The sequence below is a fragment of the Helianthus annuus genome, chromosome 3 (genome assembly GCF_002127325.2).
Source record: "Helianthus annuus cultivar XRQ/B chromosome 3, HanXRQr2.0-SUNRISE, whole genome shotgun sequence".
NCBI lineage: Eukaryota > Viridiplantae > Streptophyta > Magnoliopsida > Asterales > Asteraceae > Helianthus > Helianthus annuus.
In genome coordinates this window covers 126926496-126938179 of record NC_035435.2, presented here as the reverse complement: position 1 = coordinate 126938179, position 11684 = coordinate 126926496, and positions in this window count along the sequence as shown.

Below are 11684 nucleotides of genomic sequence, written 5' to 3'. Positions count from 1 at the left end.
TTTTCAGATAAGATTTCAGAATCAGACCAAAATTGTGTGTATCGGGAAAGCATACAAACATTCAAATAGACTTGAGCTAATTCCAAGTGATTTTCTTTTCTGAGGTCATGTACTGGTTTAGTTCTGAACAGAAATAGCTATTGTTTCCAATCTTAAGGATAGAGCCTACCAACACATCATACTAGAGTCAAACAATTTCGATACTGGTCTTACATGAGTCAGCCCTTGACCATAAAGTGAAAATTCATTTCATTTCCCAGTCCAGCCATACTTCCTTTTGAAACTCTTTTTGTATTTTTCGATTTTTTTAATGTTTTTGTATTTTCGATTTTTCAATTTTTTTTGTATTTTTCGATTTTTCTCCCCCTAAATTTGTGCATAAATAAAAAACTACCTAAGAATAGAAAGCTTTATGAACAAATTTACCTACGAAAAACAAAACAAAAAAAAAGATATGCTCAATCAGTAAAACGGATCATTTTTAGAAAATCCACAAGCACTCTGAATTTCGAGCTGCTGACAGGTTTAGTGAACAAATCGGCAGCATTTGCATCTGTGTCGATCTGTTCAAGCGTAATCAGACCTCTGTCAAAGCAGTCTCGAATGAAATGAACTTTAATATCAATGTGCTTGGTTTTGGAGTGAAAAACAGGATTTCTAACAATTTGTATTGCAGCATCATTATCGCAGTAAATAGTAGTGTTAAGATATGTCAAACCATAATCCTGCAATTGATGTTGCATCCACACCACTTGAGAGCAAGAAGCAGAAGCAGCAACATACTCAGCTTCAGCTGTGGATATCGCCACCGTTTGTTGTTTCTTGCACTGCCAAGAAATGAGCCGATCACCCAAAAATTGACATCCCGCAGAAGTGGATTTTCTGTCACTGTCAGTACCTCCAAAATTGCTGTCAGAGAAAGCAAACAAGTCAAAATTGGAATCTTTCGGATACCACAGACCAAACCGAGGTCGGCCTTTAAGATACCGAAAGATCCGTTTAACAGCAATAAGATGAGAAGTTTTAGGATTAGCCTGATAGCGTGCACAGTTGCAAACAGCAAACATGATGTCCGGACGGCTAGCTGTGAGATACATTAATGACCCGATCATAGACCGATATTGACGTTGATTGACAGACTCTCCTTCTTCATCTTCAGTCAACAATGGTCTCTCAGCCATAGGTGTCTCAGCAGACTTTGCATCCGAGAACTTGAACTTTGCCAGCACATCATTCACATACTTCCCTTGATGAATCAGAATTCCTTGCGAACTCTGCTTGACTTGAAGGCCCAAAAACAGAGTCATCTCCCCCAGAGCACTCATTTCAAACTTTTTCTTCATAACTTTCTCGAATTCCTTGCATAGATCCTCGCTTGTTGATCCGAAAATAATATCATCAACGTAGATTTGAACCAAGATTTGATCACTGCCTATCCTCTTGATGAACAAAGTCTGGTCAATAGTGCCTCGTGTATATCCATGAGCCAACAGATGTTCTGTTAGGGTGGCATACCAAGCTCGAGGAGCCTGGTGTAACCCATACAGTGCCTTGTCTAACTTGTAGGCATACTCAGGATGATCTGGATGCACAAATCCTGGCGGTTGCTCAACAAAAATTTCCTCCTTCACATCTCCATAGAGAAACGCGGTCTTGACATCCATCTGATAGACAGTGAATCCCATGTATGACGCGTACGCCAAAAAGATCCGGATAGCTTCAAGTCGTGCAACCGGAGCATAAACTTCATCATAATCCAGTCCTTCGATTTGCCTAAATCCCTGAACCACCAGTCTTGCTTTGTTTCGAACAATGACACCTGCAGAATCCTGCTTGTTTCGAAAAACCCATCTAGTTCCAAGCTTACGCTTTCCTGCTGGCAACTTGACAAGCTTCCATACTCCAAGTTTTTCAAACTGGTTCAGCTCTTCGTGCATAGCATCTACCCAGCCAGGTTCCTGCAAAGCTATATCAATGGTTTTAGGTTCGATTTGAGAAAGATAACTAGAATATAAGCAAGTGTTAATGGTCCCTGATTGACTCCTGGTCAAAACTCCTGCATTTACAGGACCAATCACATTTTCGATTGGATGATTGCGTTGAACGCTCGTCGGTATGGCCAAATCTGGTACCGTCTCCTCTTCAGTGGTGGTGTTGCTACACTCCCCCTCATCAGGTGCACTTGTAGTGTGAATTACAGGAGAAGTGACTGTACAATCCTCAGGGATTGGATCAGGAAACATTGCAGAGTCACTGGTTGATGCACCTTCAGGGGATTGATTGACCACCGGTGTCGGTGTAGGATGTTGCGTGAACACCATTCCCGGCGGATCAACAGTATGATGCTTCACAATTTCATCTATCTGTACTTCGTCCTCTGTATCTTCAAACGACAATGGTTGTTTTGGAACTGATTCACCTGCAACTGAGACATCACTTGACAAAATGTTAAATGATTTAAACAGAGCAGAATAATCATATAACCAATCTGGACCGACTCTAGCGTCCGTAGCATTCTCTTCAAGCCATTCGATGTTGCACGACTCAACGACTTTCCTAGTTACTTTGTTGTATACCCTATAAGCAGAGCCTTTAGCATATCCAACAAAGTAACATTCGTCACCTTTGACTTCAAACTTTCCATTTGAGTCCATTAGTAATAACACACATGGACAACCAAAAATACGAAAGTGTGAAACCGAAGGTTTATGTCCTTCCAGAATCTCGTAAGGGGTTTTCATGTGACGTTTATTAACTAAAGCATGATTCTGGATATAACAAGCCGTGCTAACAGCTTCGGCCCAAAAGAAGCTAGGAAGCTTTGAATCAGCCAGCATGGTACGAGCTGCCTCAATTAGAGTACGATTTCTTCTTTCAGCCACTCCATTCTGTTGTGGAGTTCGAGGCGCACTGAACTGTCGATCAATTCCCTTTTCACTGCAGAACGTATCCAAAGTAACATTCTTGAATTCTGTTCCATTGTCTGATCGAATAACCTTCACCTTAGTACTCGCTTGATTTTCAGCCAATGTAATAAACTGTTTCACCAGTGCAGCAGTTTCGTTTTTGTGACTGAGAAAATACACCCATGTGTAGCGAGAGTAATCATCGACGATTACTAGACAGTAGGCTTTCTTCCCGATACTCAGCACATTCACTGGACCAAAAAGATCCATGTGAAGTAGTTCGAGTACAGCCTTTGTCGAGGGTACTGGTTTAGACTTGTGAGGTTTTCGATGAGCCTTCCCTTTCGCACAAGCAACACACTTCTCTACCAACATGAAATCCTTGATCGGAAGATCTCGTACCAAATGACCTTTAGCTAGACGATTCAGATTTTTCATATTCACGTGCCCTAGTCGACGGTGCCACAATAAACCATCATGCTCTGAAATCTTCGAGAATAAGCAGGTGATCTCTTCACATGGCTTCTTGTTCATATCAATGACGTAAGCGTTTCCTTTTCTTTCAGCTGTCATCAAGAACCAGTCTTCTGGAATAACAATCCCAGGCTTGAGAACATGACAACCTTTCTTCGTAAAGTGAACTGAATTTCCTCTATCACAAATTTGCGAAATGCTCAACAAATTGTGCTTCAGTTCTGGAACGTAGTTAACATTTTCAAAGCTGAGAACTCCGTTTTGAACAGTTCCTTTCAACGTGATTCTGCCAGATTCACCTCCCGCAAACGAGACATATCCACCATTAAATTCTTTGACATTCACAAGTTGGGATAAGTCTCCTGTCATGTGCCTGGAACAGCCACTATCCATGTACCAGAGGCGCACGGTAGTCCTCCACAGCTGTTCCTGCACGAATAGCGGGATTAGTTAGATTTAGGAACCCAGCCCATAGTGGATCTGGGTTTTCCTTGAGCATCGAAATACGTTACCCTCTGCCAAATTAAATTGTCTTTGTTTAAGAAATTTGATAAATTTGCATTGACAGAATTTTTCTGAAGTGTATGAGGCAGATTGGAATGCTTGGCCTTGGGTTTAGGTTTCCAATATTGTTTAGACCAGTTTTTAGCATAATTACCAAACGCTTGAAATCTGTTTTCAGAAAAATGATTTTGCTGATTTTTATGTCTACGTTTGGCTGCATTCCAATCTTGATCAGAAGGCTTGACCTTACGATGGTCGTTCTTCATTGTCTTAGACTGATGAGTCGTCATTGACTTAGAAGGACCAGATCGATTTGGTTTGACTTTCTGATGCTGTGCATGTTTAGTTTTAGACTGCACAGAGGAAGATGGAGAAACACAGTTTCTGGCAATGTGCCCAGCTATCCCACAGTTGAAACAAATTTGCCGTTTCACTGCGGAAGATTTTTGACGATTCACAGAGGCTGCGGGTCTTTTGGGTCTTGTAGATGGAGCTTGCTTGTTCTGTTTTGATTTACTTGCTTGTGCCTTCCCTGAGCTTGTAGATACCTGAGGATCAGAATCAGAACTAGCACTGGCACAAGCATGAGAATCCGAAAAATTTGATTTTTCATTTTTAACTGCTTCATGAAAATCATTTTGATTAGAGTTTTCAGGTGTTGACCTATGATTTTCTTCACAATCATTTTCTTTTAAATTTTCATTTAAGAAAACTTCTTTCTCTTTTTGCAAATCATTTTGAGTTTCAGTCTCGATCGAAGCTGAGACGTCATCAACAAATTTCGATTCCTTTCGATCATTGTCATCCAATGATGTTCCCTCAGATTCATCAGTAGAAATATTTACTGAATTTGATTCACACGAAAAATCAGTATGTGATTGATTTTCTTGTGAAGCATCATCAGTGGTTTCACTGGATGTGTTCTGAGGAACGTCGTTGGTCACACTATTTTCTCCTAGAGAATCAGAAATATCAGAATCACAACTTTCAGCAATTTCAAAACAATCATCATCACACGCAGTTTTAAAAGGTTCATCACAAGCATTCACTGTTTTGCCCAAAACATCAGGCCCAAAAGAAGACGAAACATAACTATGAAAAGAGTTCAAAAACGCTTGTCCAAACACACAACCAGAATTAGTATCATCAAAAGAAGTTTTAGAAGAATCAGATTCTAAAACTTGTTCACTTCCAAACACATCTCCCCATATCACTTCAGGTACTTTATCTGCACATGACGAAGAACTGTTAGGATCAAAAGTACCCTTTGACACAAAACATGTCTCTGATTTTACCTGCTCTTCAGTAAATTTGCCATTGATTGATGACTTACTGTTTTTGGAACTTTCAACATTTACCGAGGGCTTATTATTTTTGGGTCCGTATGTCATTTTACTTTCATTCAGCATCTCCTCCTCGGTCATAGGCAAGTAGGTATAATTGTTATTGTACGGAGGAGGAGCCTGATTATAACCCAAACCCGACCCTTTCTTTTTAGAATAAGCCAATTGTTGATCACAGAGATTCTTGACTAATTTACTGGAGGAATCAAATTTTTTAATATTTAACTCATTAATTTGATATTTATCCTGAACATCCTCCAGTTCCTTAGTTACCTCACACAATTTTTCTTTAACCATGATGAGTTGTGCCGTGGCTACACTAACATCGTCTTTGAGTTGGACGATATCCTTACGCTGAGCTTCGATTTTCTCTTTGAAAAGTTTTTCATTTTTCGTTAGAGTGAAATTTTTGCGTTTAATTTCATTATAATCTTCAATTAGCTCAGCGTTATGGATTCTATAGGCCTCAACTCGTTCCCTACATTCAGAAGTGCAAAAAACAGAAAGTACCTCTTCTTTGGTGAGACCCTTGACCGGAGCTGACAGAATTTGAGTCATGAAGGCGAAATTTTCAGCTGACGACTCCTCCTCCTGTGCAGCCTTCACATCGTCACTCACAGAAGCATTGCTGGCCATGAAAGCGATATTGCTTGGGGTGGCTTGATTCTCAGGAGCTGAAATGTTTAATCTTTCGATCTCTGAACTCCAGTCAAAAGGCGAATCAGGCTGAACCACCAAAGCTTGGGCCAATCCCACTTGTGGGCTTCCACTGTTGACACTATCAGCAGGCACACCAGTTGTAGTCACAAGGGCTCTTTCTCGATTTGGTGTAACAGGAGCAGCAGGCTGAGCTGGAGTTTGCTCATCATTCACCTTGGGTTTCGTACAGTTTCTAGCCAAATGACCCTGTTCATGACAATTATAACAACGATATTCAAACGGCATCTTTACGGGTCCTGTGAACTTAAGATTTTGCCATTTGTTTTTCCCTGTCTTCCTCACAAAGTTTTTAGCTCTAAAAGCCGCCATAGCCATCTGCCACGTGATATCCATTTCTTCCACATCCTCTGGATGAATTTGATCCAAATCATCCATGGAAAACTTAGGAGGGTCAAGATTTCCCGAAGCAAAGGCGTTCATGCAATTTATGACAGATGCTGCAATTTCAAGATTTTCCTTTGACTGCCTAGAGAAGAAGGCAACCATTTCATTGCTAGCAACAGAAACAGAAGGTGCAGCAGAAGTCTTTCCAGCACTTGCAGGGGAAGCTTGAGTGGAAGACCCTGAGTTGTAGACATTTGCTGAAGTGGGAGCTGGTTTAGTATTGCGAAACATTTGGAATCCTCCTTGAGACAGAAGAGCTGTATTGCTGTCACTGGATGCAGTGGGGGCTATAGAAAAACTGGCAGCCAGCATGCTGTTCTTGTAGTTAGTCTCTCTCTGCTTGTCATCCAATTCACAAGCTTTAATATGCGAGATCATCTCAGACAGGGTGCATCTTGCAAGATCTTTTGTTTTCTTTATCATAGCAACATGATGATCCCAGCTCTTGGGTAATGCATTGAGAAGTTGCCTATTTGTCGAAGCATTTGTGGTGTGAATTTCTTCCATTTGCATTTGAGTCACCAGCTTGACAAACCTTTGGATCTGATTATCCACTGTTTCACCATAAATATGGTTGAAGTTGTTGAAATTCTGTTGCAGCAAGTTCCTTCTGCTTTCTTTCATGTCCTCATTACCTTCATACACTTCCACCAGAGAGTCCCAAAGTTCCTTGGCAGATTTACAAGTGCGAAATCCCATAGCAATGTTTGGACCCAAACCCATGGTCAGATAAGAAAGAGCTCTATCATCTTCTTCAACAATAAGCACATCTTCTTCCGTGTATTGATCACGAGGCTTCTTTACTTTGACTTCAGGTTCAGTAGGGCTTTCCATCATGATCTCTCTTGGTCCTCTCAATATGCTGCGCCATAGCTTGTAGTCTTTAACTTTCAGATGCTGTTCAAAGCGCCATTTCCACTCGGGAAAGTCATTAGCATCAGTTAAACGTGGAATACGCGTTGTGGTTCCTAGCTTTGAATCCAATTCTTGTTGCTGAGTTAAAGCAGACAATTCACTGTTGGTGGTTGACATTTTTAATAAATCAGTTAATTAATTGATTGATTTAATTAAGTCCAAGTCAACAGTCCAAAAGTCCGTTTCAATTTGTCGTTGCGAGTCGTAACTGGGTTGCGAGTGGAATGTGCGAGTCGTAATGAGGTGATTTCGAGTCGTAATGAGGTGTTTGCGAGTCGTAATCGTAGACGGTTGCGAGTCAGGTCAAACTTGAATGCGAGTCGTAACCAATATGGTTGCGAGTCGTAACAGGACAGGATGAGCCGAAACCGTGGTTGCGAGTGATGATCAAAAAGCTGGTTGCGAGTCGTAACTGGGCGAGATGAACCGAAACCAAGGCTGATTGCGAGTCGCAACTAAACCGTGATGAGCCGTAACTGGGAGATTGCGAGTCGGAACCTGCAAAACAGAAAGTGATAAGGACTGTTTACTCGCAATCCCGATTTTTTAGCAGTTTCCAAAATTCAAAGATTTGGTAATCTTTGAATCTGTTGAACCAATATCCCGAGATTTCAGCAAACACCGAGACTGAAATCAAACAGAACCAAAATCAGTAATTTTTCAAGGAATTTTCAGGAACAGTCGATGAACAGATCTGCATACACACTTCAACAAATCGAATCAGTAAAATATGAGATTCTTGAATCTGATTGATATCAAACCGAGCCTTTGAATGGCTTCAATGGCTCTGATACCAATTGTAAAACCCGTGAGGATCACAATGATATCAATCTAACTTTGTGAGAGTGCGGAAACCAAACACAAAGGTGATTCAAGAAACAACATATATATCAAATAACACACAATGAAAAACAAAACAAACCAAACTTGCATTCAACTTGAAGATGACTGATACAAGATCGGTAGGAACTCGGTTCCTTGCTTGGTGTCGCTCCCTGCTTCTATTCGGTATCAACAACCCTTAATCTATTGATTAAAGGTGTTTAAATACAAAACATAAGGGCCGAAACTACTCAAGCCCATGCGACACACTTACAAGCCCAACCCACATAAGATTAACCCAAAACATAATTAAACTAATTACAAGATCAATCCCTATATTTTGTTAACCTGCATGAATAAACCTTCAGGTTCCAACAAAAACCTTCTTCACCCTCCGCGCACGCAAGTGTCTCAACCTTGCCCTTGAAGTCCGGATCAAATATCCTCCATAGGGCAGTATCCTCTGATAATACACTTACAAATCAGTAACACAGATAAGGAAGTAAGAAAACCGCACAAGAATGAAAAGTACTTACCACCACTTTTCTCCCGCACAACGGGCCTCGCTTTCCTACCCGCCCTCCCCAGCATCATCCGCAGCACCCACAACTGCGAATTGTCCAGCTTCTTGAACTCAATGGTCCGCAACCTGGGGAACCAGTCCACTGTATCGGCCCTGGGGACGTCAATGCTCTCCGCTAAGATCGTCTCGTTCACGTTCTGAAAAGTCATCTTGGCAATGACCGCGACAGCCTTAATGTAAAAGAATTTGGTCTTCCACTTAGAAATACCCTTGGGAGGGGTCATCAGCTTGGGGCTACCATGTCACTGACCGAAAGAAAAGAAACCAGTATTCACCGTCAACTGGTAGAACCGCCGGAAGTCTTCAACTTTGGGTTCCACACCAAGAGCACGAAAGGTGTACTCAAAATTACGAACCCGAATCATCCCAAATGGGCTCATTTGGGAAATATGGAGTTTATACCACTCCAAGACCTCAGCAACAAAAACAGTCAATGGTAACCGAAGGTTACCATCACCGGAGAAATCGGCCCACATGGTGACGTAACCGGCCGGAGCATCAGCACCGGTGTCACCTTCCTGTGGGTAGATAAACCCATACTCCTGGGGCATCTGAATACTGGTCATCAGGGTATCAAACTGACCCTTCGACCACTTCAGCACTGGTAAACCCCCGCTGGGGGCACCACCACCTTCTTCTTCCTCCACCGCTACCGGCGACGAAGGGTCTGGGTTTTCACCCTCAGCATTATGTGGATTCGATGATTCAACCATCAGAGAATGTAATGAAGAAGACAGAAGATGAGTTTAAAAGAAACTCAGAAACCTCACCGGAATATCAAACAAGTTTATCGGAGAAGACGAAAGACGCTCTCTTTCTCTCACCGGAAATTTTTTGAAATTTTGAACAAGTGAGGGGAAACCACAAATGGTTTCCCCTTTTATAGTCACCGCAATAAATGCGGAATAGAAACCAAAGGTCGTGGTAGAAAAGAACAAACCATGGAGCGACACGTGTACACTGACGGTTCCGCTAACGGTTACCACGCGCGAGTGGCCGCCCACGCGCCTGACAAAAGTGACCTTTACACTCCTGCTACAGTGCAGTGATTGTCTTGGGCAGTGCAAACGTCCTTTAATTTTAGCACATGTCAGTCAAATCTCACCAAATTCCACCAACCCGCACGTGCGGTCTACAACGTTTACAAAAAAGCTACAAATGAAGATAACTCTCATGTACGCGGCATGCGGTTTTTTATGGTTTCCCAAAACCATAACCTAGACCGCATGTCGTTTTTTACATCCCCTCAAAAAATAGAACAAAAAATATATATACACTATGTAAAGGGGATAAATCAATATCCGCATGAACCCACGAGCACACGTGGAATATGCGGAGATGACACACACGAGCCCGTACAGGTGTGTCAGATACTCAGAACCAGCGTTGTTCTTTGGACTGCAAAAACCGCTTCTCAGGAACAACAAAACCGCATCACCTTAAAGTTCTTCAAGTTTCAAATCCCTCGTATCTGGTTCACAACCACAGAGGGTACGCAAACAGCTTCTCGTTAAGGAAAAAGATAAGTTTGATGAGCGACCGCACATCAGCAACCCTAACTCCTGATCCTTCAAGAGCCACATCAACGAGATTTCCTCTTTTACAACAAGTCTTCTGCAGCAAACCGCAGACACTCATGAGTAGCTGCGGCGGATCGCACCTATGCGAACGGTAGCTACAGAAGAGCCACAACTAAGCAATGCGGTTGAGCAAAGCTACTTCCAGGAAAACTACTTTCCAGCTAAGCGTGAAGGAAAGTGGCTACAGAACGAATGCAAACGAGTTTCACCCAGATTCCTAAGTATCTAAGGTGATCTCCTTGAGCAACAAGCCAAGCAACAGTGGAAACAAGTCTGCTTATGACTCTGTTTGCCCACCTATGAGCTGCATAGAATAAACAATGGTGGGCAGGACCATGCCTATGACCATGTTTATTTGACCATTATCCAGATTCACATTGTTCGACCAAACACGGCCAACAATGACGCAAGTACCCCACATTGTTCGATCAAACACGACCAACAATGCAAAGGAACGAGGTAACCGCAAAGGACGTGCGGTTACTTGAGAGCTAACTGGAAGAACATGAACACCCCACAAAAAAGGGATCATCGTTGCATGTGCAGTTGATAAACATAACGAAAGAGCAAGGCACTTACAGCATTGCATCAGCTACCGCAGAGGTTATAACTAGAGTTGCGAGTGCGGACATCTTCCATCACCATCTCAAAGGTTGGCTCGAACCCTGCGGGCGTCTTCAGTCACGATCTCAGAGGTTGGTTCGACACACCAACAGGTGGCACTAACCCTGAGGACATCAGAAAAAGGTAGACCATACTATCAGATCAAAGTCCTTGGCTGAGAATTCTGCATCAGACGGAACTTGCTCACCGATACGGAAGAGACGTCACACAACTCTACCAGATCCCCAACTTGATTTTCTAGAAGCAGGAGCCATCTACAAGGCCTAGAATCTTCTCCATTATACGAACTACCTTCTAGACACCATAGTCCAGTACTCCTCCCACATGCAACTTGCATGAGGGAGAAACACTAGACTGGGGGGACTTGAAGGGGTATGGTCCCAGATCTCGACGATTACCCTTATCAAAAACCCCCACCAGCAAGAACTTATCTGTGTCCGTGCGGGCACGCGCGAACACAGTTGTCGAATCCAATCTGTCAAGTGATGGGAAAATGAAGATAGGCATAAGCGATGCGGCCTGACACCGCATCCTATGAATATCTCCTTACCTTGTGTATGAAAACGGGTGTATGCATAGCGATGCAACCTAGCACCGCATCCTATGAACACTTTCATTATGACAAGGAATCTGGACAACAGCAACAGTCATCATAAACGACGATGCGGCCTAGCACCGCATCCCACAGTCTTTGCCAGAGTGGGAACGCGGAAACAACAGTGGTTACCACAGACAGCGATGCGGCGCGGCACCGCATCCTGCCCACAAGGCAAGTGGGACTGACACTGCAGTGCAAGTGGCACCAATGACAGTCGCCTGTCAGCCCATA